Source organism: Salvelinus sp. IW2-2015, unplaced genomic scaffold (assembly GCF_002910315.2).
Source record: "Salvelinus sp. IW2-2015 unplaced genomic scaffold, ASM291031v2 Un_scaffold1877, whole genome shotgun sequence".
NCBI classification, from domain to species: domain Eukaryota; kingdom Metazoa; phylum Chordata; class Actinopteri; order Salmoniformes; family Salmonidae; genus Salvelinus; species Salvelinus sp. IW2-2015.
In genome coordinates, this window is record NW_019943240.1 from 57239 (window position 1) to 84325 (window position 27087).

Consider the following 27087-nt stretch of genomic DNA (forward strand, 5'->3'; position numbering starts at 1 on the left):
CGTTCCCCCTCATGCAGACCAAGAAAACACACTTCATTCGCCTTCCCTCAGGATTGTCAAGACAGGACGTCAGAGGGAGAAATGTCTTTGTTTATCTGGGACTGCGTGAAAGGAGCCCATTTTTGCTTCTGGCGTGACCGACAACTCCGGTGTACTGAATCGCTCTGAATGTGAGCTGCGATTGTGTACTGTTTTGCTGGCTGTTATGTCTGGAAAACTCACTCCGGTGGAAATTTTTGTTTGATACATGTGACCATATCATCCGTAATGTTATGTTCTTTTCAATATAAGTTAATCAGATTATTTGAATTTTTCCGGGAGTTTTGCTGGTGTTCCGTGTGTCGCATTGTATTTATATCCGTTTTGAGAAATCCGTGCCACCTCGGACGGTACCTGTCGCGTAAAATGGAGTGGGGAAAACGGAACATTCTGACGGAACCGACGGCTCATCTTGCAAATGGACACTGATCAACATTCTGATGAAAATCAGGCCACAGTAAGACCCAATCTTACGAATGGTTATAATATATCCGTGTTGTTTGCATGCTGGAACTTGCCGTGGGCGCCCATACCCGAATTCTGGCCGGTATTAGCGCTTATGCTAACTTTAGGCAGCTACATTTTGTTTTTCGTTTATAAACATTTAATAAATCGGAAAATATTTGTTTGGATTCTCACCTGCAGATGTTGGGCTTTTCAATATCCTGTCAGCGCTGTTGGTATTTTGTTCGTGAACATGGTTTCAAAAATGAGTAATTAGTTATATGACGTTGGTCTCTGTAATTGTTCTGGCTTGGTCGGCGACTCTATTTCAGATTGCTAGCTGCAATGTAGAACTGTGATTTATAACCTGAAAAATGCACATTTAAACAAAAAAAACTACTGCTAATACCATAAATATGTTATCAGACTGTCATCTTATGAAGTTGTTTCTTGGTTAGTGCTAATATATTTTTATTTAGTCGAATTAGTGATAGCTACTGACGCAGGGAAAACTGTTTGGGAGTGAAAAAATCGTCTCTTTGCTAACGTGGATTAGCTAATAGATTTACATGATTGTGTCTTCCCTGTAAAACATTTTTAAAAATCTGAAATGGTGGCTTTATTCACAAGACCTGTATCTTTCATCTGGTGTCTTGAACTTGTGATTTAATGATATTTAGAGTTGCACAAGTTTACTTGTGACGCTATGCTAGCTATGGCTACTTCAGTGGGGGGGGGGGGGGGGGGGCTTGTGTGGGGGGTGGGTGCGTACCCTACCGGATCAGGGTTGGTGACTCGTGAGAAGTTAATCCAGCTACCGCGTCAGATTTCAAAAAGGCTTTATGGCGAAAGCAAACCATGCTATTATCTGAGGACAGCTCTCCACCATACAAACACATGAATCTCATATTTCAACCCACCAGGCGCGACACAAAACTCAGAAATAACATTATAATTCATGCCTTACCTTTAAAGATCTTCTTCTGTTGGCACTCCAAAATGTCCCATAAACCTCACAAATGGTCCTTTTGTTCGATAAATTCCGTCATTATATCTCCAAAATGGCGCGTTTGATTCAGAAAAACAACGGTTCCAACTCGCCCAACATGACTACAAATTATCTATTAAGTTACCTGTAAACTTTGTACAAACATTTCAAACAACTTTCCTAATCCAACTTTAGGTATTTTTAAACGTAAATAATCGATACAATTTAAGACTGGATAGACTGTGTTCAATAGCGGATAAAATGAAAGTGGAGCGTGCGCCAGGTCGCGCGCCCCAAACACAACAGTCCACTAGACTCGACCCTCAGAAAGGAAAGGGCTACTTCTTAATTTCTCAAAAGAAAAACATCAACCAATTTCTAAAGACTGTTGACATCTAGTGGAAGCCCTAGGAACTGCAACCAGATGCCTCAGAAATCTAGATTCCCATAGAAAATAAATTGAAAACACAGTCATCTCAACAAAAACAAAATCCTGGATGGTTTGTCCTCTGGGTTTCGCCTGCCAAATAAGTTTTGTTATATTCACAGATATAATTTTAACAGTTTTAGAAACTTTAGAGTGTTTTCTATCTAAATCTACCAATTATATGCATATCCTAGCTTCTGGGCCTGAGTAACAGGCAGTTTACTTTGGGCACGCTTTTCATCCGGATGTCAAAATACCATCCCCTATCCCAAACAGGTTTTAATGAGTCCCACGCTAAGGATATACTGCTTTGTGAAGAACAGGTCCAAATCCAAATCTTACTACATCGGCTCTGATGCTCATCTAATGTGGCTGGGCTTGCAAACTATTACAGACTACAAAGGGGAACCCAGCAACGAGCTGCCCAGTGAAGTGAGCCTAACAGGCAAACAAATGCCTTTTATATTCGCTTCGAGGCAAGCAACACTGAAGTGTGCATGAGAGCACCAGCTGTTCTGGGCAACTGTGTGATCACGCTCTCTCTGAAGCCGATATGAGCAAGGCCGCGGGGCCAGACGGATTACCAGGATGTGTACTCAAAGCATGCGTGGACCAACTGGCACGTATCTTCACTGACATTTTCAACTTCTCCCTGACCGAGTCTGTAAAACCTACATGTTTCAAACAGGCCACCATAGTCCCTGTAACCAAGAAAGCGAAGGTAACCTGCCTAAATGACTACAGACTGTAGCACTCACATCGTTAGCCATTAAGTGCTTTGAAAGGCTGGTCATGGCTCACATCAACACAATTATCCCAGAAACGSTAMACCCAATCCAATTCGCATACCGCCCCAACAGGTCCACAGATGACGCAATCTCAATCGCACTCCACACTGCCCTCTCCCAGTTGGACAAAAGGAACACCTATGTGAGAATGCTGTTCATTGATCACAGCTCAGGGTTCAACACCATAGTCCCCACAAAGCTCATCGCTAAGCTAGGGACCCTGGGATTAAACACCTCCCTCTGCAAATGGATCCTGGARTTCCAGGGCGCCCCCAGGTGGTAAGGGTAGGCAACAACACATCTGCCACGCTGATCCTCAACACTGGAGCCCCTCAGGGGTGCGTGCTTAGTCCACTCCTGTACTCCCTGTTCACCCACGACAGCAACACCATCATTAAGTTTGCTGACGACACAACAGTCACATGATCACCGACAAAGATTAGCCTATAGAGAGGAGGTCAGAGACCTGGCAGTGTGGTGCAAGGACAACAACCTCTCCCTCATTGTTATCAAAACAATGGAGGTGATCGTGGACTGCCCCCATGAGCATCTATAGGGCTGTAGTGGAGCATGTCGGGAGTTTCAAGTTCCTTGGTGTCCACTTCACCAACAAACTATCATGGTCCAAACACAACAAYACAGTCGGGAAGAGGGCACGACAACATCTTTTCCCCCTCAGGAGACTGAAAATATTTGGCATGGGTCCCAAGATCCTCAAGAAGTTATATAGCTGCAACATCGAGAGCATCCTGACCGGTTGACTCACCGCCTCGTACTGCTCGGCATTTGACCGTAAGGCGCTTCATAGGGTAGTTCGTACAGCCCAGTGCGTCACGGGGACAAGCTTCCTGCCATCCGGGACCTATATACTAGGCGGTGTCAGAGGAAGGCCCAAAAATGTTTCAAATACTACAGTCACCCAAGTCTAGGTCCAAAAGGCTCCTTAACATATTCTAGACCCAAGCCATAAGACTACTGAACAATTAATCAAATGGCCACCCGGACAATTTACATTTTCCACCCCCCTCTGTTTTTACACTGCTGCTACTCGCTGCTTATTATCAATGCATAGTCACTTTACCCCTACCTACAGTACAAGTACAAATTACCTCAACCAACCTGTAATCCCCGCACATTGACTCGGTACCGGTACCCCCTGTATATAGCCTCCTTATTGTTATGTCATTTTCTTGTGTTACTTTTTGATAGATTTTTTTTACTTTCATTTTTTTAGTAAATAACCTATAAATATAGTAAATATATATTTATTGAACTGCTTTGTTGGTTAAGGACTTGTAAGTAAGCATTTCACCTGTTCTATTCGGCACATGTGACAAATAAAATTTGATTTGAGTACCTAGTTATTTTCTCTTGTAGCTTTGGCAACTACAGTTGAAGTTTACATACACTTAGGTTGGAGTCATTAAAACTCGTTTTTCAACCACTCCCAAATTTCTTGTTAACAAACTATAGTTTTGGCAAGTCGGTTAGGACATCTACTTTGTGCATGACACAAGTCATTTTTCCAACAATTGTTTACAAACAGATTATTTCACTTACAATTTACTGTATCACAATTCCAGTGGGTCAGAAGTTTACATACACTAAGATGACTGTGCTTTAAACAGCTTGGAAAATTCCAGAAAATTATGTCATGGCTTTAGAAGCTTCTGATAGGCTAATTGACATCATTTGAGTCAATTGGGTGTAACTGTGGATGTATTTCAAGGCCTACCTTCAAACTCAGTGCCCTTTGCTTGACATCATGGGAAAATCAAAAGAATCAGGCAAGACCTCAGAGAAAAAAATTGTAGACCTCCACATGTCTGGTTCATCCTTTGGGAGCAATTTCCAAATGCCTGAAGGTACCACGTTCATCTGTACAAACAATAGTACGCAAGTATAAACACCATGGGACCACTCAGCCATCATACCGCTCAGGAAGGAGATGTTTCCTAGAGATGAACGGACTTTGGTGTGAAAAGTGCAAATCAATCCCAGAACAACAGCAAAGGACCTTGTGAAGATGCTGGAGGAAACAGGTACAAAAGTATCTATATCCACAGTAAAACGAGTCCTATATTGACATAACCTGAAAAGCCGCTTAGCAAGGAAGAAGCCAATGCTCCAAAACCGCCATAAAAAAGCAAGACTACGGTTTGCAAATGCACATGGGGACAAAGATCGTACTTTTTTGAGAAATGTCCTCTGGTCTGATGAAACAAAAATAGAACTGTTTGGCCAAAATGACCATCGTTATGTTTGGAGGAAAAGGGGACGCTTGCAAGCCGAAGAACACCACGTCTGGGAGAAAAAGTGCGTAAACGGCCATATCGGATACCAGTAGCCCGGAGGGTGGCGGTCCAGCAGGAAGTGACGACAATGCTAGAGATGGGGGTACTGGAGGAGTCCCACAGTGAGTGGTCTAGCCCTATAGTGCTGGTACCGAAACTGGTATTGCAATGACTTCCGGGGCCTGAATGAGGTCAGTAAGTTCGACGCCTACCCCATGCTACTGGTGGATGAACTGATTGACCGCTTGGGTATGACGAGATACGTCAGCGCGTTGGACCTGACGAAGGGGTATTGGCACGTGCCGCTGGCAGCGGCCTCCCAGGAGAAAACGGCCTTCACACCCCGGTGGGGCTGTACCACTACCGGGTTCTTCCTTTCTGGCTCCACTGGGTACCAGCGACCTTTCAGCAACTCATGGACCGCATCTTGCGGCCGCACAGTGAGTACCCGGCTGCCTATTTGGATGACATAATTGTGCACAGTGACAGTTGGGAGTCCCATCTTTGTAGGTTACAGGCAGTTGTAGATGCGCTAAGGGATGCAGGTCTGACCGTGAACCCCCACAAGTGCAAGCTGGGCTACACCGAGGTGGAGTACCTGGGCTATCAGATCGGGAGGGGAAATGTGAAGCCCCAAGAAAAAAGAAAATCGCTGCCGTTAGGGAATGGCCGGTCCCCCGAACCAAGGAGCAGGTGGAGTCATTCCTGGGYTTAGCAGGCTACTACAGTRGATTTGTACATAACTAAGGCACGACTACCCCAGATGGTGCGATGGACGGACGACACAGAGGCGGCATTCCAGGCCCTGAAAGATGCCCTATGTTTGCACCCGGTACTCGTCACCCCGGACTTCTCAATAAACCTCCTGGTCCAGACAGACACGTCTGACACAGGGGTAGGGACCATTTTGTCCCAAGAGCAGGAAGGCGAGGCGCACCCAATCATGTATGTCAGCAGGAAGCTCCTCCCGAGAGAGAAGTTGTACTCGATTGTCGAGAAGGAGTGCCTTGCCGTGAAGTGGGCACTGGACACCCTCAAATATTAACTCCTCGTGAGGAAGTTCACTGTTCGTGTCCTTACAACGATTCTCTTTCTCCGTCATCCACAGGTCGGGGGGCCCAGCACGGCAATGCGGATGTTGGAAAGTTGTGTTTGTGGACTAAAACCTCCCTGTCTCTGCGTTAATCTCTGCACGCTCATCCCAACACCCTGCGGTTTACCACATAGCCTGTCGGGAGGAGGTCAGTGACCTGGCATTGTTGTACCAGGACAACAACCTCTCAAGGTCAGCAAGACAAACGTGCTGGTATCAAGTCAATGTGTGGGGGAACAGGTTGGTCAAGGTACTTTGTTCATGTAGGTATGGGTAAAGTGACTGTGCATAGATAATAGACAGCAGGTAGCAGCAGTGTAAAAATAAATGGAGGTGGGAGGTCAATGTAAATAGGCCATGGGGGGGTCAATGTAAATAGTCCATGGGGGGGTCAATGTAATGGCCCATGGGGGATGCAATGTAAATAGGTCCGGGGGGAGGTCACCGTAATAGGCCATGGGGGGGGTAAATATGTAAATAGTCTCATGGGGGGTCAATGTAAAATAGGCCATGGGGATCATGTAAATAGTCCATGGGGGGTCAATGTAAGAATAGGCCATGGGGATCAATGTACAATAGTCCATGGGGGGGTCATGTAAATACCATGGGGAATCCGAATGGATGGGAGGTCAATGTAATAAGCCATGGGGAGATCATGTACGCATGGGGGTCAATGTAATAGCATGGGGGGTCAATGTATAAAGGTCCATGGGAGGGCTCAAATGTAAATCAGTGGGCTGAATCCCATGGGGTCATGTAAATAGTCCATGGGGGTGATGTGAATCATCATGGGTAAGATAATCCATGGGGGTCAATATAAATAGGCGCATGGGGGGTTCAATGTAAATAGTCCATGGGGGTCATGTAATAGTCCATGGGGAGGTCAATGTAAATAGCCATGGAGGCACTGTAGTCAATGGTAATGTAAAAGTATCCATGGGGGGTCAGATGTAAAATAGCGTCATGGGGGGTCATGTAAATTGTCCCATGGGGGGTCAATGTAAATAGTCCATGGGGGGGTCCAATGTAGATAGTGCCATGGGGGGTCAATGTAAATATGTTCATGGGGGGTCAATGAATACTCCCATGGGGGATGAATATCGAGCAATGTAAATAGTCATGGGGGTGTCATGTAAATAGTCCAGGGGGAGTCAATGTAAATAGTCGCATGGGGGAGGTGAATGTAAATAGTCCACTGGGGGGTCAATTCAAAGTCGCATGGGGGGTCAATGTAATAGTCCATGGGGGGGTCAATGTAAATAGTTCAAATAGGGGGTCAATGTAAATAGGTCCATGAGGTCAATGTGAAATAGTCCATGGGAGGTCAACTGTAAAAGTACTAGGGGGTCAATAATGTAGGTCAATGTAATAGTCCGCTTGGGGGAGGTCAAGTGAAATTAGTGCCATGGGGGGTTCAAGATGTAAATAAGTCCATGGGGGGATCAATTGTAAATCATGCCATAGGGGGGTCAAAATTGTAAATATGTCCATGTGGGGGGTCAATGTAAATACTCCATGGGGGGAGGTCAATGTAAATATAGTCCATTGGGGGTTGTATCAGGTCTGATGTAAATAGTCCAATGGGAGTCCAAGTAAAAGTCATGGGGGTCAATGATAAATCAGTCATGGGGAATCAATGTAAAAGTCCATGGGGGAGGTAATGTAATAGTCATGGGGGGTTAATGTAAATAGTCCATGGGGGGGAGTCATGTAATAGTAAGGGGTATGTAATGTCAATTGGGGGGTCAATGTATAGTCATAGCGGTTCAATATGCATTGGGGGGTCAATGTAAATTCCAGGGGGGTCAATGTAAATAGTCGCATGGGGGTCAATGTATATAGTCCATGGGGGGTCAATATGCAAATAGTCATGGGGGGTCAATGTAAATTAGGGTCAAATAGTCCATGGGGGGTCAATGTCAATAGATCCATGGGGTCAATGTAAAATAAGTCCATGGGGGGTCAATGTAAAATAGTCCATGTGGGGTCAATGTAAATAATCATGGGGGGGTCAATGTAAATAGTCCCATGGGGGTAAATGTTAAATAGTCCATGGGGGTGAATGTAATAGTCCATGTGGGGTCTATGTAAATAGTCATGGGGGTCAATGTAAATAGTCCATGGGGGTCAATGTAAATAGTCATGGGGGGCAATGTAAATAGTCCATGGGGGAGGTCAATGTATAATAGTCCATGGGAGGTCAATGTAAATAGTCCATGGGGGGGCAATTTAATAGTCCATGGGGGAGGTCAATGTAAATAGTCCATGGGGAGGGGTCAATGTAAATAGTCCATGGGGGGTCAATGTAAAAAGTCCATGGGAGGTCAATGTGAAATCGTCCATAAGTGGGGTCAATGTAAATAGTCCATGGGGGGTCAATGTAATAGTCCATAGGGGGGAGGTCAATGTAAATAGTCCATGGGAGGTCATTGGAAATAGTCCATGGGGTCAATGTAAAATAGTCCATGGGAGTCAATGTAAATAGTCCATGTGGGGTAAATGTTAATGAAATAGTCCATGGGAGGATCTCTGTAAATGTCCATGGGGGAGGTCATTAAATAGTCCATGGGGGGTCAATGTAAATAGTCCATGGGGGTCCAATGTAAATAGTCCATGGGGGGTCAATGTAAATAGTCCATGGGGGGGTATGTAAATAGTCCAGGAGGGTCAATGTAAATAGTCCAGCAATAGGGGGGGTCATGTAAATAGTCCATGGGGGTCAATGTAAATAGTCCACTGGGGGGATCAATGTAAATAGTCCATGGGGGAATAAGCTGGGTCAATGTAAATAGTCCATGGGGGGTCAATGTTAAATAGTCCATGGGGGTCAATGTAAATAGTCCATGGGGGGTCAATGTAAATAGTCATGGGGTAAATGTAATATCCATGTGGGGGTGAAATGTAAATAGCCATGTGGGGTCTATTGTAAATAGTCCATGGGGGTCAATGTAAATAGTCCTGGGGGTCAATGTAAATATAGTCCATGGGGATGACGAATGTAAATAGTCCATGGGGGAGGTCAATGTAAATAGTCATGGGGAGGTCAATGTAAATAGTCCATGGGGGGCAATTTAAATAGTCCATGGGGGAGTCAATGTAAATAGTCCATGGGGGGTCAATGTAAAAGTCCATGGGGGGGTCAATGTAAAAAGTCCATGGGAGGGTCAATGTAAATCGTCCATAGTGGGGTCAATGTAAATAGTCCATGGGGAGGTCAATGTATATAGTCCATAGTGGGAGGTCAATGAAAATAGTACATGGGGGTCAATGTAAATAGTCCATGGGGGGTCAATGTAAATAGTCCATGGGGGTCAATGTAAATAGTCCATAGTGGGGGTCAACGAAAATAGTCCATGGGGGCAATGTAAATATTCCATGGGGGGTCAATGTAAATAGTCCATGGGGGGTCAATGTTAATAGTCTATGCTGGGTAAATGTAAATAGTCCATGGGGGTAAATGTAAATAGTCCATGGGGGGTCAATGTAAATAGTCCATGGGGGGTGGTCAATGTAAATAGGCCATTTGATTAATTAACACACTTACATTCACTGTGTTTATTATCATGTTGCCTAGTTACCCCTACCTATATGTACATATCTACTTCAATCACCTCATGCACATTGACTCTGTACTGGCACCTCCTGTATATAGCCATGTTATCGTTACTCATTGTGTATTTATGCCTCAACCTCCAGGGGTCCCAGGGGGCCCTGTTACAGGTATCACTTGAACACACATAAGACATGGCAAGATGTGTAGAATGGAAGGAATCTGCTTTAACCTTTCACGAGCCTCTACCCGGATCCGGGAGCACCCCCCACCCCCACACACTAATTAGCATAGCTAGCATAGCTTCACAAGTAGATAGTAGCATCTAAATATCATTAATCACAAGTCCAAGACACCAGATGAAAGATACAGATCTTGTGAATAAAGCCACCATTTCAGATTTTAAAATGTGTTACAGGGAAGACAAAATATGTAAATCTATTAGCTAAACACGTTAGCAAAATACACCACTATTCTAACTCCATCAGTTTCTTACTCCTTCAGGTGCTATCACCAATTCGGCTCAACTAAGATATTGATATCCACTAACCAAGAAAAAACCTCTTCAGATGACAGTCTGATAACATATTCATGGTATAGGATAGTTTTTGTTAGAAAAAAGTGATATTTCAGGTAGAAATCACAGTTTACATATGCACCCACCATCACAAATCGACTAGAATTACTAGATAGAGCAACGTGTATGCCAATTTACTCATCATAAAACATTTCATAAAATAGACAAAGCATAGCAATGGAAAGACCCAGTTCTTGTGATTTCAGACCATATTTCAGATTTTCTAAGCGTTTTTCAGCGAAAAACACAATAAATCGATAAGTTAGCATACCACATGTGCAAACGTTACCGGAGCATCGATTCCAGCCAAAGAGCGCTATAACGTAATCACCGCCAAAATATATTAATTTTTCACTAACCTTCTCAGAATTCTTCCGATGACACTCCTGTAACATCATTTTACAATATACATATACAGTTTGTTCGAAAAGGTGCATATTTAGCCATACAAAACCGTGTTACACAATAAAAATACTAGGAAATCAAGCCTCAATATGTCTGACGTCATCTATCAGAGTGATCTAGTTTAATTGAAAGCTAATCATATACTTGACTAAAAAATACAGGGTTGACAGCAATCGAAAGACAAATTAGTTCTTAATGCAACGCTGATTTACATTTTTAAAATTATCCTTACTTTTCAATACAGGGTTGGCCAAGTGAAGCTATACCAAACAAAATGGCGAAATATGCGTTTAAAATATTCGACAGAAACACGATTTATCATATTAAATATTGCTTACTTTGAGCTGTTCTTCCATCAGATTCTTGGCAATGTACTCTTTCTATGTTTAAACGTCTTTTGGTCGAAAGATGTCCTCTGTCCTTCGAAATGTCCACCACCAACGACCGACACCCTAAAACGTGTCCAAACTTTCAGAGTGCACGACAAATAAATTCCTCAGAATCGCACTAAACGGTAAATAAATTGCTATAAAAACGTTTCAAATTCACTACATTATGATGTTTTTAACAACTATACGACTGAAAACATGACCGAGAAAATTTGCTGGTTAGAAAACGATTTGGAAGCGGCAGGTCCGATGGCCTTCACGCTTGAGGCGCACGTTGAGAAAGGGGGGTCTCTGTACATTTTTGTCATTTATAATGGCTGTGAACGTCCCATCGATTTCATTGAAAACGTGATGACGTACAGACACCCAGAGGAAGACGTAGCAGTGTCGGTTTCTTCATAGCATTCACTGTGGCCTTATAAACAGACCCCAGATCAGCAGGTAAAAATTTCTGAAATCTGAACCCTGTCATGAAAAGTGCTGTAGAAATTGTTCTGTACCACTCAGAGACAAAATTCCAACTTCTATAGAAACTAGAAGGTTTTTCTATCCAATAATAACAATAATATGCATATTGTACGATCAAGAATTTAGCACGGAGGCAGTTTAATTTGGAGACACAAATATGCCGTAATGCGGAACAGCACCCCCTATAGTTGCAAGAAGTTAAACCTGCAAAATGTTCTCTCCGCCAACAACAGATGTGAGCAGTTTGTGGTTGCATGGCTGGGGGTTTGTTACTACACCGAAAAATTACAATATCCAGCTAGACCTTTGCCACCTAGAAAAATGTGTGTGTCCAAACCTTATTATTTCACCCACCTGGTGTCCCAGGTCTAAATCAGTCCCTGACTAGAGGGCAAGAATGAAAAAAAGCTGTGGAACTGGCTTCAAGGTCCAGTAATGAATTTAAGGGAAATATATCAACAACCAAAGGTTACCTTCACTCCCTGCTGGACAGTCGTGTTGGATATGAGCAGGTGCAGAGGCGTTAGAGAATAGTGGATTACGTCCGGGAAGTTCTTCAAGGTTCTCATCCAACTACGGAACCCCACTGAGTCGTTACGGTTGAGTGACAGCTCSCCCGGCCAACCAGTGCCTCCCACCACCTTGGTGTGGTGGCTGAGAAAGCTAGAGCTGTAGGAGGTCTTTGAGTCACGGTTGTCCAGAACTTTGGAGCACCTTTCGTCGCTAGAGGAAACTGACATCCCAACGTTTACCTTGAAGCCCCTGGACAAGCAGGATTCCACCTGAGAGACGGAATACACAGCCATATATTCAGAGTTGTCTTTAAGGTTTCTTCCATAAAAGACTGTGATGCATTTGCTACGTGGGCAATATTAATCAATGGAATTTTCTGAATGTAACTGAACTTCTAGAAATAGTTACAAAAAATCTTGTTCTGTAGGTCTTTGCTCTAATCTAGTACACCTGATTCTAATAATTAGCTGGTTGATAAGCTGAATCAGGTTAGTTACAACTGGGGTTGGAGCGAAAACCTACAGGAGGATAGTTCTCAAAAAAACTGGGTTGGAGAGTAATAGACTAGGTAGATGTAAACGTACAGGAGGGTATCTCTTCAGGAACAGGGTTCAAGAGCCCTGATCTAACAGTATACGGATCTGGTGGTACGTAATGGTTACAGATTGCTGTTTGAATTCCTGTAGCTTCCTTTAATGGAAAATGTCCTCTATTACAGCAGGCATTGAGACTAAGTAAGTCACCTGGTTTGTAGAGAGGTCACTATGTGAGGCCTGACAGGTGTGTATTGCTGTAATCATCGTCAGCCTGCCTCCCAGGTCAACTTGGCGTATGTAGTGAGTCCCATAGGTGTCTATGAGCCGGCGGTACTGGACCTTAGAGGTCTTAGAGTATGATTCCAGACGTTCAATGTCCTTACGGAACTCATCGCTGAGAGTTGGAGTGTTTGGCGTGCGATAACTGGAACACAAGAATTAGCATATCAGATGTGAATTAAAATACGACACAGAGACGACCTTAATCTACATTTGGTTGACCCTTTCTCAGCCTATAGCACACAGAAGCAATGGTCCTTTCAACATTTTGGTGGGTGTCGCGGTAACAGCAGGTCACATGCAAAGAATCCATTTAAACTTGAATGTGTTACAAATCGGAACACAAATGATCAGATTCAATGTTTTTTTTTTTTTTTTGGGCTGTTCACAAATTGGGGAAAAGATCAGATGTGCCAATACATCGGAACTGTGGTGACTGTGTGAACAAAGCCTTTATGAAATGAAAACCCTTACGGAAAAAACATGATTTCACACACGTGGAATCTTATTTCATATACAAAACAGTGAGTTTTTGGAACACTTCACATGTGATGATATTTTATCTGAAATCCTGTGAAACTATGCATTTTTGAAATTCAAATGTTCACATGATGCCCTGTTAGTCATTATGAAAGACACACAGTGCTTTTAGCACAGTGCTTTCAACTTACATATTTGACATACTTTGACTACATTGTGTATGTTCTTTACACAGCCATTATTATTCAACATATCCTGACCTGGGATTTGAATTCACAATCTCTTGGTTCGCAGCATTCTGATCTTCCTGCTACGCCCCCATGTCTGTGTCAGTAACTGATTCACCTGTATTCCTACACTTTGGACTTCAAAGTTAATTTTAGCTTTGTTAAAAATACACTCAAGAAAAACTATTATATTTATCATAGTGATTTATGAGTAGCATTAAACAGAATAGTTAAACCCACCAAAAATTATACAACTATACACCGAAATTATACAACTATACACCGAAATTATACAACTATACACCAAAATTATACAACTATACACCAAAATTATACAACTAACACCAAAATTATACAAACTATACACCAAATTATACAACTATACACCAACATTATACAACTATACACCGAAAATGATACAACTATACACCGAAATTATACAACTATACACCAAAATTATACAACTATACACCGAAATTATAAAACTATACACCAAAATTATACAACTATACACCGAACTTATACAACTATACACCAAAATTATAACTATACACCAACATTTTACAACTATACACCGGAATTGTACAACTATACACCGAAATTACACAACTTTGCACCAAAATTAAACAACTATACACTAAAATTATACAACTATACAGAAAACTCTCAAATTGCTGAAATATGTAAATTAAATCAACGATGACAGAGGGAATAGTCAGATTAACTGATTAACTAGAATAGCAGGGCAGATGGCACTATTTTGCTAAGTACAGAGATGCATTATAGATACTGAATTTGTAGTTATCCTTTTCTGTAATACACATGATTTCCAGTGTTCTGTGTTATGTATCAAACTCATACATGTATATGACCTGTTTAACTGCCAGTGTTGAATGTTATGGTTAAAGTTTGACCACATTCTGGGCCGGGGACACACTGACAATGTATCTGTGACACTGTGGCTGCGTTTACACAGGCACACCAATTCTGATCTTTTGCCCAGATATTTAAAAGCTGATCTGATTAGTGAAAATACCAATTAGTGGTAAAAAAATGTTTTGATTTAAAAGTAGAGAATGTCATCCCTGCCCAGTCCCTCCTAATTATTTTACTATCAGTTACAGACAGATGAGATTCTTGCAGAAAGGAAATGGTTTTCAGTATATATATTCTTATTTTTTACAAAAAATATTTCTACATACTTCAAATCAGAAGTACTTTAGTTTCTCCAGCAAGCCAACACTGGAATGAACTCCCTACAACACAACAGTCCAAAGACTTCCTTCTGCATGGAATGGAAAGAAGTATTTGGATGAGCTCTCAGAGTTTAAATGGACCCACTTGTTGTCCATTCTGATATTTTCTAGCTGTGTTATCGTTGCACTTAGACCTGTATGGGCTAAGAGAGATTCAAGCCTGGGGTTAAGCAGCTATTAAAACATGCACCACTTAGTCTAGGGCTAGCTGGTCCTGTTCCATAGCAGGGTTAGCACTGCCTTTTCAGAGCAGCCAATCACTTCCTCCAACCTAAAACAATACTTACAGAACATTCTGGAAAATTATCTTATATTCTCAGGACAGTAAACAATTGCTATGAGATTATTCAAATGTGACAATATAGCTATCGAACAGGAAAACCATTTCATATAACTTGTTGTTTATTGGTGTCAGAAAGGTGTGTACAATATATTAATCCTAAAAGCACCAACATACAGGTAGCTGTCAAAATAAAGGAAACACCAACATAAGGTGTCTTGATAGGGCGTTGGGCCACCACGACCTATTGACCTCTACAGCACCAACATAAGGTGTCTTGATAGGGCGTTGGGCCACCACGACCTATTGACCTCTACAGCACCAACATAAGGTGTCTTAATAGGGTGTTGGGCCACCACGACCTATTGACCCCTAAAGCACCAACATAAGGTGTCTTGATAGGGTGTTGGGCCACCACGACCTATTGACCCCTAAAGCACCAACACAAGGTGTCTTAATAGGTTGGGCCACCACGACCTATTGACCCCTAAAGCACCAACATAAATCAAATCAATCAAATCAAATCAAATGTTATTTGTTACATACACATGGTTAGCAGATGTTAATGCGAGTGTAGCGAAATGCTTGTGCTTCTAGTGCGAACAATGCAGTAATAACCAACATGTAATCTAACTAACAATTCCACAGTGGTGGGCCGTCAGGGCCTGCAAGGCCCTTCTCTGCTGGCCTAAAACATCATCAGAATATACTTTTTTTTTAAATATATATTTCCCACAATATGTATTAAATTATTCCCAGAGTAAGAGTTATACTCTTCATTTTATAGCTTTCCTCTTGGTTGCACTGCTTCCAGCCCCAGGTTGAGATTTTGGAGGGCTGGTCTTTATGTTAGATTCTTTTATCCAATCATATTCAGCCATCATGTGTTGCCAGGGGTCTAAAATCTGCCCTCAGGCCTTCAGAATCAAACAGTGCGGGCGCTTGTAGCTTATAGTAATGGAAATAAAAAATTTGTGTCAACCAATCGCTTTAGAGTTGGCTATTGTACGCCTGCTGGCTGGCTCCAGTGTTACACAGGAGCCAGCTAGCAGGCGAGTGCCTGCACGTCTTTTGATTGGATTACCAATATTGAGAGGCAGGTCCTATGGGCAGGTCTATGCAGATCTAGGAAACTGAATTTGATAAACGAATTAATTCGCGTTCTACTAAGCTGTTTTTTCAACCCACAATGGCGGAAGGAGGAGAAGATATCGATTTGGTCGAGGATATAATTATAACGCCATCTCAAGACGAACTTTTCAAGAAAAGTTAGACATTGTAAGGAGAGGTCGCCCGACCCACAAAGCCTGTCACAGGCGGGAAAGGGGTTCTGTCGCTCGCCACTTTCAAAGTTTCAACTACAGAGCGCTGTCAATGGCTCACAGGCTCCGAGAAAGCACTGCAAACTGTACTGCTGGGAATGTCTATTATTTGCAAGTGATCGATTTGGGTTTGGAGCCACACTGGCTTTGCAAACTTGAGTTGTCTGTTAAACACTGTTTACCCAAAAATGTCATTTCAAGGTGACTCAACGCCTGGTATACTGCGTTTCTGTCTAAATGTATAGTGTCTAGAGCCATGGCATCATAATGACGATAATAGAGGTGGATTAATCGGGTGGACTGTGTAGTACCTTCACTGAAGGCCTAGGCCCCAGCGGCCCACGCACGCCACTGCAATTCCACAACTACTACCTTAAACACACAAGTGTAAAGAGATAAAGAATACGTACTAAAGATATATGAATGAGTGATGGTACAGAACGGCAAGAGGCAAGATGCAGTAGATGGTATAGAGTACAGTATATTACAGTGGGGAGAACAAGTATTTGATACACTGCCGATTTTGCAGGTTTCATACTTACAAAGCATGTAGAGGTCTGTAATTTTTATCATAGTACACTTCAACTGTGAGAGACGGAATCTAAAACAAAAATCCAGGAAAATCACATTGTATGATTTTTAAGTAATTAATTTCCATTTTATTGCATGACATAAGTATTTTGATCATCTACCCAACCAGTAAAGAATTCCGGCTCTCACAGACTGTAGTTTTTCTTTAAGAAGCCCTCCTGTTCTCCACTCATTACCTGTATTAACTGCACTTGTTTGACTCGTTACCTGTTTAAAAACACCTGTCCACACACTCAATCAAGCAGGACATCCAACCTCTCCACATGGCCAGAGACCAGAGAGCTGTGTAAGGACATCAGGGTTAAATTGTTAGACCTCTACAACGCTGGGAGGGCTACAAGGACAATAGGCAAGCAGCTTGGTGAGAAGGCAACAACTGTTGGATGCAATTATTAGAAAATGGAAGAAGTGCAGTGACGGTCAATCACCCTCGGTCTGGGGCTCATGCAAGATCTCACCTCGGGGTGGCAATGATCATGAAGGAAGGTGAGGGTCAGCCAGAACTACACGGCAGGACCTGGTCAATGACCTGAAGAAGAGCTGGGACCACAGTCTCAAAAGAAACCATTAGTAACACACTACCGCCTCATGGATTAAAAATCCTGCAGCGCACCACAAGTCCCCTGCTCAAGCCAGCGCAGATCCAGGCCCGTCTGAAGTTTGCCAATGACCATCTGGATGATCCCAGGAGTAATGGGAAAGGTCATGTGGTCTGATGAGACAAAAATAGAGCTTTTTGGTCTAAACTCCACTCGCCGTGTTTGGAGGAAGAAGAGGATGAGTACAACCCAAGAACACCATCCCCAGCCGTGAAGCATGGAGGTGGAAACATCATTCTTATTGCGGATTGCGTTTATGCAAAGGACAGGACCGGACTGCCACGTATTTGAGCGGAGGATGGATGGGGCCCAATGTATCGCGAGATCTTGGCCAACAACCTCCTTCCTCTCAGAAGGCATTGAGCTTGGGTCGTGTGTCGTGGGTGTTTCCAGCGTATGACAGAACTAGTGACCCCGAGTGGAACAACAGCCAGGCAAGTGTATTATATCCGTAGAAAGCAGGTGTCAAGTCGCGTTGGAGTGCCTAGCCAGTCTCAGGACCTAAGACTCAATAAGAAAATCATTTGGAGGGAGCTGAAGTCCGTATTGCCCAGCGACAGCCCGAAACGCTGAAGAATCTGGAGAACTCTGTATGGAGGCGTGGCCTTAACCCCTGCCTGCAGTGTGTGCAAAACCTTGGTTCAAGAACTACAGGAAAACGTATGATCTCTGTAATTGCAAACAAAGGTTTCTTACCAAATATTAAGTTCTGCTTTTCTGATGTATCAATACTTATGTCATGCAATATATGCAAAATTAATTACTTAAGACATACAATGTATTTTTTCTGGATTTTTGTTTTTAGATTCCGTCCTCTTCACAGATTGAAGTGTACCTATGATAAAAATTAAGACCTCTACCATCGCTTTGTAAGTACGGAAAACCTGCAAAATCAGCAGATGTATCCAAATACTTGTTCTCCCCATTGACATATGAGATGCAGTAATTGTAAGGGTTGTAAAACATAAAGTGGCATGTTAAAGTGGCTAGTGTACATGTATTACATAAGATGGCAATGCAGTAGATGATAAAAGTACATATTATACATATACAATGAGATGAGTAAATGTAGGGTATGTAAACATAAATTTAGTTGCATTGTTTAAAGTGGCTAGTGGTACATTTTACATCATTTCAGCAATTCCCATTATTTAAAGGGCTGATTGAGCAGTATGTTGGCAGAGGCCCGCTAAAGTAGTTGGTGGCGGTTTAACTTCTTGGAATACAGGGGTCTTATTTTCCCGATAGCATAATTTGCTCTAAGATTAACTTCTTGAGAATTTACAGGGCGGTTGCTATTTTCCCATTAGCATTAATTTGCTCTAACAGATTAAAACTGCCTCGTTATCTCAATTTATTGCTTCTTACTATATGCATATAAATAATACCATTGGAAGAAAACAATCATCTAGTTTCTAAAACCGTTATTCAATTTTTGTCTCTGAGTTGATACAGAAGCTCATTTGACAGCCACTTTCCATGACCAAGAAGAAAAAAAGCAAGATGTGTATGCCAGCTTTCAACGCTCTTTGCCTATATGGTCGTGCCCCCTTATGAACCCGACAACACACCTCATTGCCTTCTTGGGTGTCAAGTGAGACGCAGAGGAAAATAATCTTGTTTATTCTGGGGACTGACGTGAAATGAGAGCTAATTCTTTGGCCGTGACCGACAACTTTCCGGTTCTCTTAAATCGTGCAATTGTAGCGCGAATTGTCTTCTGTGTGCGCGCCAGTTGATTGAAAACTATCCTCCGTCTCGAAGTCTGTTTATACAGTGACCAGATCATCGAATGTATGTCTGTTTTCAATATATTTAATCAGAATTATTTGAATTTCTTTCGGGTCTGTGTGTCCATTGGTTCTGATTTTATTTACGTTTGAGAGATCCGATGCCACATTCGACCAGTACCTGTGCGAAATTGGAGTGGAACAAGGAACATATTCTGAACGGAACAAGACTCGATCTTGACAAAGGCACACTTTGATTACAACATTCTGATGAAAGAATCAGCCATCAGAAGCCCAAATTTTACGATGTTATATCATATCTGTTGTGCATAGTGACTGGCGTGGAACGCCCAGCCGAATCTGCCTGATATAAGCATGCTAACTATTCCGATTAATTTGTGTTTTCGTAATATAAACGCTATTAGATAAATCTAATAATGGCGAATCACAGAACTTGGGTCTTTCATTCTGCTACGCTGTGTATTTTTTGAAATGTTTTAGATGAGTAATTGTTTATAGCACGTTGGTCTATCTGTAATTTTCTGTCGTATTTTAGTTGCATGCATGTAAACTGTGATTTCTACCTGAAAAATTGCACTTTTTTCACAAAAACATATCTATACCATAATATGTTATCAGACTGTCATCTGAAGAGGTTTTTTTGGTTAGTGGATATATATCTTATCTAGAACGACATTGTGATAGCTACTCGCAAGAGTAAGAAACTGATGGAGTAAAAAAATGTTGATTTTGCTAACGTGTGTTAGCTAATAGATATAACATATTTGTCTTCCCTGTAAACATTTTAAAAATCTGAAATGGTGGCTTTATTCACAAGACCTGTATCTTTCATCTGGGGTCTTGGACTTGTGATTTAATGATATTTAGATGCTACATCTACTTGTGACTATGCTAGCTATGCTTTAGTGTGGGGGGGGGTGGGGGTGCTCCGGATCACGGTGGTAGCTCGTGAGAAGGTTTAACAGTCTGATGGCCTTGAGATAGAAGCTGTTTTCAGTCTCTCTTGTCCCTGCTTTTGATGCACCGTACTACCTCGCCTTTCTGGATGATAGCGGTGTGAAAGGCTGGCTTGGGGTGGTTGTTGTCTTGAGGATCTTTATGGCCTTCCTGTGACATCGGTGTGTAGGTGTCCTGTGAGAGGCAGTAGTTTGCCACCCGGTGATGCGTTTGGCAGAACACTCATACCCTCTGGAGGAGCCTTACGGTGTGCGAGCAAGTCATACCAGGCCGGTGATACAGCCCGACAGGATGCTCTCGTTGGCATCTGTAGATAGTTTGTGAGGCTTTTGGTGCAAGCCGAATTTCTTTAGCCTCCTGAGGCTTGGAAGAGGCACTGCTTGCGCCTTCTTCACAACGCTGTTCTGGTGTGGAGGTGACCAATTTCAGTTTGTCCCGTGATGTGACACCAAGGAAACTTAAAACTTTCCACCTTCTCCACTAACTGTCCTGTCGATGTAGGATGGGGGGTGCTCCTCTGCTGTTTTCCTTGAGAGTCCACAATCATCTCCTTATGTTTTTTCGACGTTGAGTGTGACGGTTATTTTCACGACACACACTCCAGGCCTCACTCCTCCTGTAGGGCCGTCTCGTCCGTGTTGCGTATCAAGCCTACCCACTGGTAGGTTCATCCGGCAAACTTTGATGATATGAGTTGGAGGTGTGCATGGCCACGCAGGTTGGGGTGAACAGGGAGTACATGACTGAGGGCTCAGAACGCACCCTTTTGAGGATCACGGGGTGGAGAGGTTGTTTACCTACCCTTACCACCTGGGTGCGGCCCAGTCAGGAAGTCCGACCCAGTTGCACAGGCGGGTCGAGACCCGGGTCTCGAGCTTGTGACGAGTTTGGAGGGTACTTTGGTTGTTTAAAGGATAACTTGAATTAGTACCTCTGATGAAATCTGAATCCATCCACTCCTCTGAGCAGTGTGAAGTGGATAGCAACGTTTCTCTATCACTCTCTTTCTGTCTCTCAGTAAGATGCCTGGGTGCTGATGCTCAGACAACTCACAGTGATGTTTGGGATCTGGGATCTATAGATGAAGTGCTGGAGGTACTACCTAGGTATGTGAATAAACTGTAAATACACACACACACACAACCACACACACCACCCAACACCACCACACACACACACACACACACACACACACACACAACAACCACACACACACACACACACAACACACACACACACACAACACACCACACACACACACACACACAACAAACACACCACCACCACACACACACCACCACACAACCACACACACACCACACCCACACACACACACACACACACACACACAACACACACACACACACCACCACACACAAACACACACAGCATACTCTAAATAAAAGTCAATTTGTCATTCTAGCTCACTGAGCGTTAAGTCGTCTGACAGCTGCTCACAATCAGATATTCTCTTGTCCAGATGGGTTCAGAATTAACGTGCCGATTGCAGTGTAGGTGTTCGCCTTAGATCGCGAATTTCGTTCTGTGTGATACCTATTGTGACTATCCTTCATGTAAGCAATGGGGGAGCTGTAGGTCTAGGGTGTCCGGTATGGTGGAGGTGATATGTCCTTTGACTAGTCTCTCAAGAGCACTTCATAATGACGGAATGAGTGCTACGGGCGGTAGTCGTTAGCTCAGTTAACCATTTGAGCTTTCTTGGAACAGGAACAATAGGTGGCCCTCTTAAAGTATGTGGGACAGCAGACTTGGGATAAGGATGAGATGGAGAGTAATGTCCGTAAAACACACAGCCATGACCGAGGCTGGTCTGCGCATGCTCTGAGGACCCAGCTGGGGTAATGCCGTTAGGCCTGCAGCCTTGGCAAGGGGTTAACACGTTTAAATGTTTTACTCACCTCGGCTAGCAGATGAAGAGAGCACCGCAGGTTTTGTACGGGCCGTTCTCAGCGGCACTGTATATGTCTTCAAAGCGAGCAAAAAAAATTTATTTAGCCTGTCTGGGAGCAAGAACATCCTGGGTCCGCGACAGGACTGGTTTTCTTGCTTTGTAATCCGTGATTGACTGTAGTATTGCTGCTGTGCTCGAGCGTTATAGCCTGCTGTGTGTCTGACTGTTGGAATTTGCGACAATCTACTTTTGTCTCTATACTGGGACTTAGGTTGTTTGATTGCCTTGCGGAGAGAATAGCTACACTGTTTGTATTCGGTCATGRTTCCGGTCACCTTGCCCTGGTTAAAAGCAGTGGTTCGCGCTTTCAGTTTCACGCGAATGCTGCCGTCAATCCACGGTTTCTGGTTTGGGAATGTTTTAATCGTTGCTGTGGGTACGACATCGTCAATGCACTTTCTAATGAACTCGCTCAACGAAACAGCGTATTCGTCAATTTTGTTGTTGGACGCAATGCGGAACATATTCCAATCCGCGTGATCGAAGCAGTCTTGAAGCGTGGAGGTGTCTTAATAGGGTGTTGGGCCACCACGACCTATTGACCCCTAAAGCACCAACATAAGGTGTCTTAATAGGTTGGGCTACCACGACCTATTGACCCCTAAAGCACCAACATAAGGGAGGTCTTAATAGGGTGTTGGGCCACCACGACCTATTGACCCCTAAAGCACCAACATAAGGTGTCTTAATAGGGTGTTGGCGCACCACGACCTATTGACCCCTAAAGCACCAACATAAGGTGCTTAATAGGGTGTTGGGCCACCACGACCTATTGACCCCTAAAGCACCAACATAAGGTGGCTTAATAGGGTGGTGGCCACCACCACCTATTGCTCTAAAGCCCACCCGAGACCGTCCCAGTAGAGTCCTCGAGGCTCTCAAAAAGGTCTCTATGGCGGCTATAGGTCAGCTCATGCCACCAGTTACAGTGCCTCACAAATTTAACAATTCCGCATAAACGCTCATTGTGTGTTGTATGAAGATGTTCAAAATATAAGGGCCAGTTCGTGCTTCTACAAGCTCCGTCCGAATACTCGATCCCAGCCAATACTGTGTTGGTGGAGAATAGGTCTTAGTGAGAATCTTGAGTCGTCATGCCAGCTAGTGGCCTCCATTCATCTCGTGGCACTACATATAATAGCTTCTACCACCTACGTTCTACGCCTCGTCGTCACTAGACAGCCCAATCAGCTGCACAGACATCAGCTAGCACCTGACAGGGATGGGCATCTGACTAAATATCAATCAGGTGCGCGGCGAAAATATTTTTGTGATTGTCCCTCTACGATCCTGAGTGTCTATATATATTAGATGGTGCGTCTGTATTGAGCACTACTCGACACGTAGCGTTGAGCGAACGCCACTCTCGCCGGTTTTTACTCAACATAATAGGAGAATAAGTTGGAAAATGACTCATGTGATAGATTGATACTAATGTGGGTGCCGCTCTCTCTCTGTAGAGTCTCGAGATGTTTCACCAATAGATCATTGTGGCCCTCCTCGCTGGATTGATCACAGCGAACGAACGGACATAGTGGTGGTAAGCCTGAGAGTGTGACCCAAAGACAATTCGAGAAGCATTTCTCATTGGACTAATCATGTTTACAAAAGTCGTTTATCCTTGTTCGAAGGATAACACTCCTCTGTCTTTTTATAACCTGGTAGTAGTAGCGAGACAGAAGTGTAGGATTCGATTAGTCACTCACCTCTCAAAAAATAATAGTCTCCAACTATATTTCTTTTTGGTGGTAGTATCTCTGTCTGGAAATTTCAACATCCCTGTATAGTGCATGAAGTAAGTATGATCAACTTCAATTAATTAAAAGTACTATTTCATATACTTATAGAATTATGTTTCTATGAATATTTGTTAATCTATCTGGTGTTATTTGTATTTATAAATAATTCATGCAATATTGTCTCATTCCACATTAGCATCTTCGATGAAAAGAGTATAGTCTACATAGGGTTATGTTCTAATCAAGTACCTTGTTGCTTGCATTGATATACTCAATGGCTATGAAGATATATAATACCTCAATGTCCTAGAACAATCATCACTCACAGTGTTGAAATGTATCCGTGTAACCTAATTAAGGATATGTACCCTGACGTCATGATATTAGGGTGATTTCCGCGTGTTAATTCCTCCTATTAGTTATTTCCCTGTTAGATATTGGATTGCCGCATACACCTATAATTTCCCGTTAGAGATCTCGCACACAAAGGCAAGTCTCTTTTCCAAAACCTCTACTCTGTAACTCAGTCCACAAATATGGGCAAACTCTAGTCAAGACTGAAACGCTCTTGAGAACACTAGGGGACCATGTGGAAAAGAGGGTTTGCCCAAAAACACTGAAGTGCGATAGCTTATAGTCAAAGCGTGCTTAGGTGTTCTGCATTTAGCAACTAAGCAGAATCCTGGAGAGCTAAGTAGCGGCAACTATGCGGCGACAACTACTAGCACTGGCTGTGGGAGTCTACTATGATTGATTCTACAACAATGTAATAATCACTTGGATTATACTTGTCTAACTAAATATAGTTTATTGTGAATATCTTTATAGTTATGAGTTAGTTGTGCGACAATAGCGCTACTGCTCGAACCGGCCTAGACCCTCATGGGTTGGCCCAAAAGTAGCTGCATCGAATTCTTTTTTCGTGAGCACTCCTAGATAGCTAACTCGCGTTAAATTATACTGGCATGGGGTGATCTGTCGCAGCGTTGATATAGACAAGACTAGCCCAGAACTAGATTGTGTATGCTCCTCGCGAAGAAGAGTAGTCGGATGGCCCTAACTGGCTTCCTGAAGAGCGATGCTAAGAACATATTGGCTGGTATAAATGGCATTGTTCTGTTGCTTATCCCAGTTGTTACTTATTAGCAGTACCATGATATCTCAGGGTGGGAAATTTTGTCATTTCCTAGCTCAATTGTCATTCATTCCAGGTGCCAATGCTGCATTTGGACTTTGATAACATCAATTCAAGGGTTTCCTATTATGAACACCCCAGGGTTGTGTAGAGCAGGATGATGTTTTGACCCCAAAGTTGAGATCAGTGATATTGAATTGCTTGTCCTCTCGAGCGCATCCCCCACATCGAGATTTTAATATCCTCTTCTTCTAGAGAATCTTTTTCCAACCAAACAAGGTGCAGTCCGACCGACCTCAACCCAATTGAGATGGTTTGGGATGAGATGGACCGCAGAGTTGAGGAAAAGCAGCAAACAAGTGCTCAGCATATGTGGGAATCCTTCAGACAGTTGGAAAAGCATTGCAGGTGACTACCTCATGAAGCTGGTTGAGAGAATACCAAGAGTGTGCAAAGCTGTCATCAAGGCAGAGGGTGGCTACTTTGAAAAATCTCAAATATAAATATATTTTGAATTGTTTAACACTTTTTTGGTTACTACATGATTCCATACAGTGGTTCCTCCTTTAAAAGTTGTGTCTTGCTGCAGCATTTGTGGCACGGTCATTTATTTTCTACAGCTATTTCTTCTGTTACTGCCAAAGCTAAATGCCAACCCTTGCCTAGCCTTTCACCCTTACCCATGGAGCGGTATTCCTACAAAATTATTAGGTTGATTCTGCGTCTGCTTGTGCCCGTGTGTCACAGTTGACAAAACCCATTTCTCTTAACCTACTCAGTTTTTATCATATGTTTATGATTTTCTACCCTTGATAAGTAAATATGTGCATCATTGAACTACCTTAGCTCACAATCCAACCCTATAGATTTGTCTTTGTTTTGTGTCTATTATGTTTTGATCCAGTGGCGTGCACAACAACAAAATAACACAAAGTACCATTAGTGCTAGTTGTATTTTATTTACCCGTAGCTTGGAACTGCAGGACGACATTTACATCATTTACAACAAATTCGATCTTTCTTAAGAGATGGTCGAAGTATCACAGGGGATGAATGGCCAATTAGCAGCTGGGGATGATTAGGTGACGCGTGATGTTATGAGGACCAGATTGGGAATTTTAGCCAGACACCAGCGGTAAGCACCCCTACTCTTACGATAATTGCCATGGGATCTTTAGTGACACCAGAAGGAGTCAGGACACCTGTTAATGCCCTCCGAAAGACGGCTCCCAAAAACACGAACAATGCGCCCATCACTGCCCTGGGGGACATTGGGATATTGTTTATACCCAGACAGAAAGAGTCGACTGGCCCCTCCGGTACACCACTTTCCTGCAGCGTTCTGTCTCCCATCCAGGGACTGACCAGAAACCAACCCTGCTATCTTCAGAGATACACAGCAGGTGGGATGCTGTGTTATGGTATTGTGTTGAGAATGTTACTACTAATGCCACACCATGTAAGTACAGTATTAGCACATTTTAGCAGTCTATCCCTAGGAGAAATTGAGGGGGATGAATGCAAATTATGGTCAGTGGTAGTAAAGATCTACATTTATTGTATTCTGTTCCTGTAGTGCTTGAGTGCCACACCACACACCAGGAAACACAACAGTGGATTCAGTCAGTTGACTTCTCGATTATCATATCAAAACCAGCTGCCCTGAGACATAATTTCTGAACAATTGGCGTGCCAGCGTTGCCAGGCGGGCAGCTGCTGATTTTCGATGTGCATATAACTGTTTAGATCAGTCGAGATGCAGATGAGGTTATACAGTGCCTCTGTAGTTACTGCGACAGAGAAGCATTTGTTTATTATTTGGCACTGTTACTCAATACTTAGTGTATTTGAAATGATCACAATGAAGTATTGAGGTCTTTAGAAGTTGCAGGTTTTAGGGTCTGAGGGATTTCCATTCCATATGCGGGTGAACCATCTAGAAATTACAGCACTTTTGTACATATTCCCTCCTTTTAGGGGACCGAAAG

The 27087-nt window shown here is 43.0% G+C and overlaps 1 pseudogene; it reads right to left on the bottom strand.

The window, feature by feature from the left end:
• Positions 1-27087, bottom strand: part of LOC112072279 (perforin-1-like) — a 60624-nt pseudogene that overhangs the window by 15472 nt on the left and 18065 nt on the right.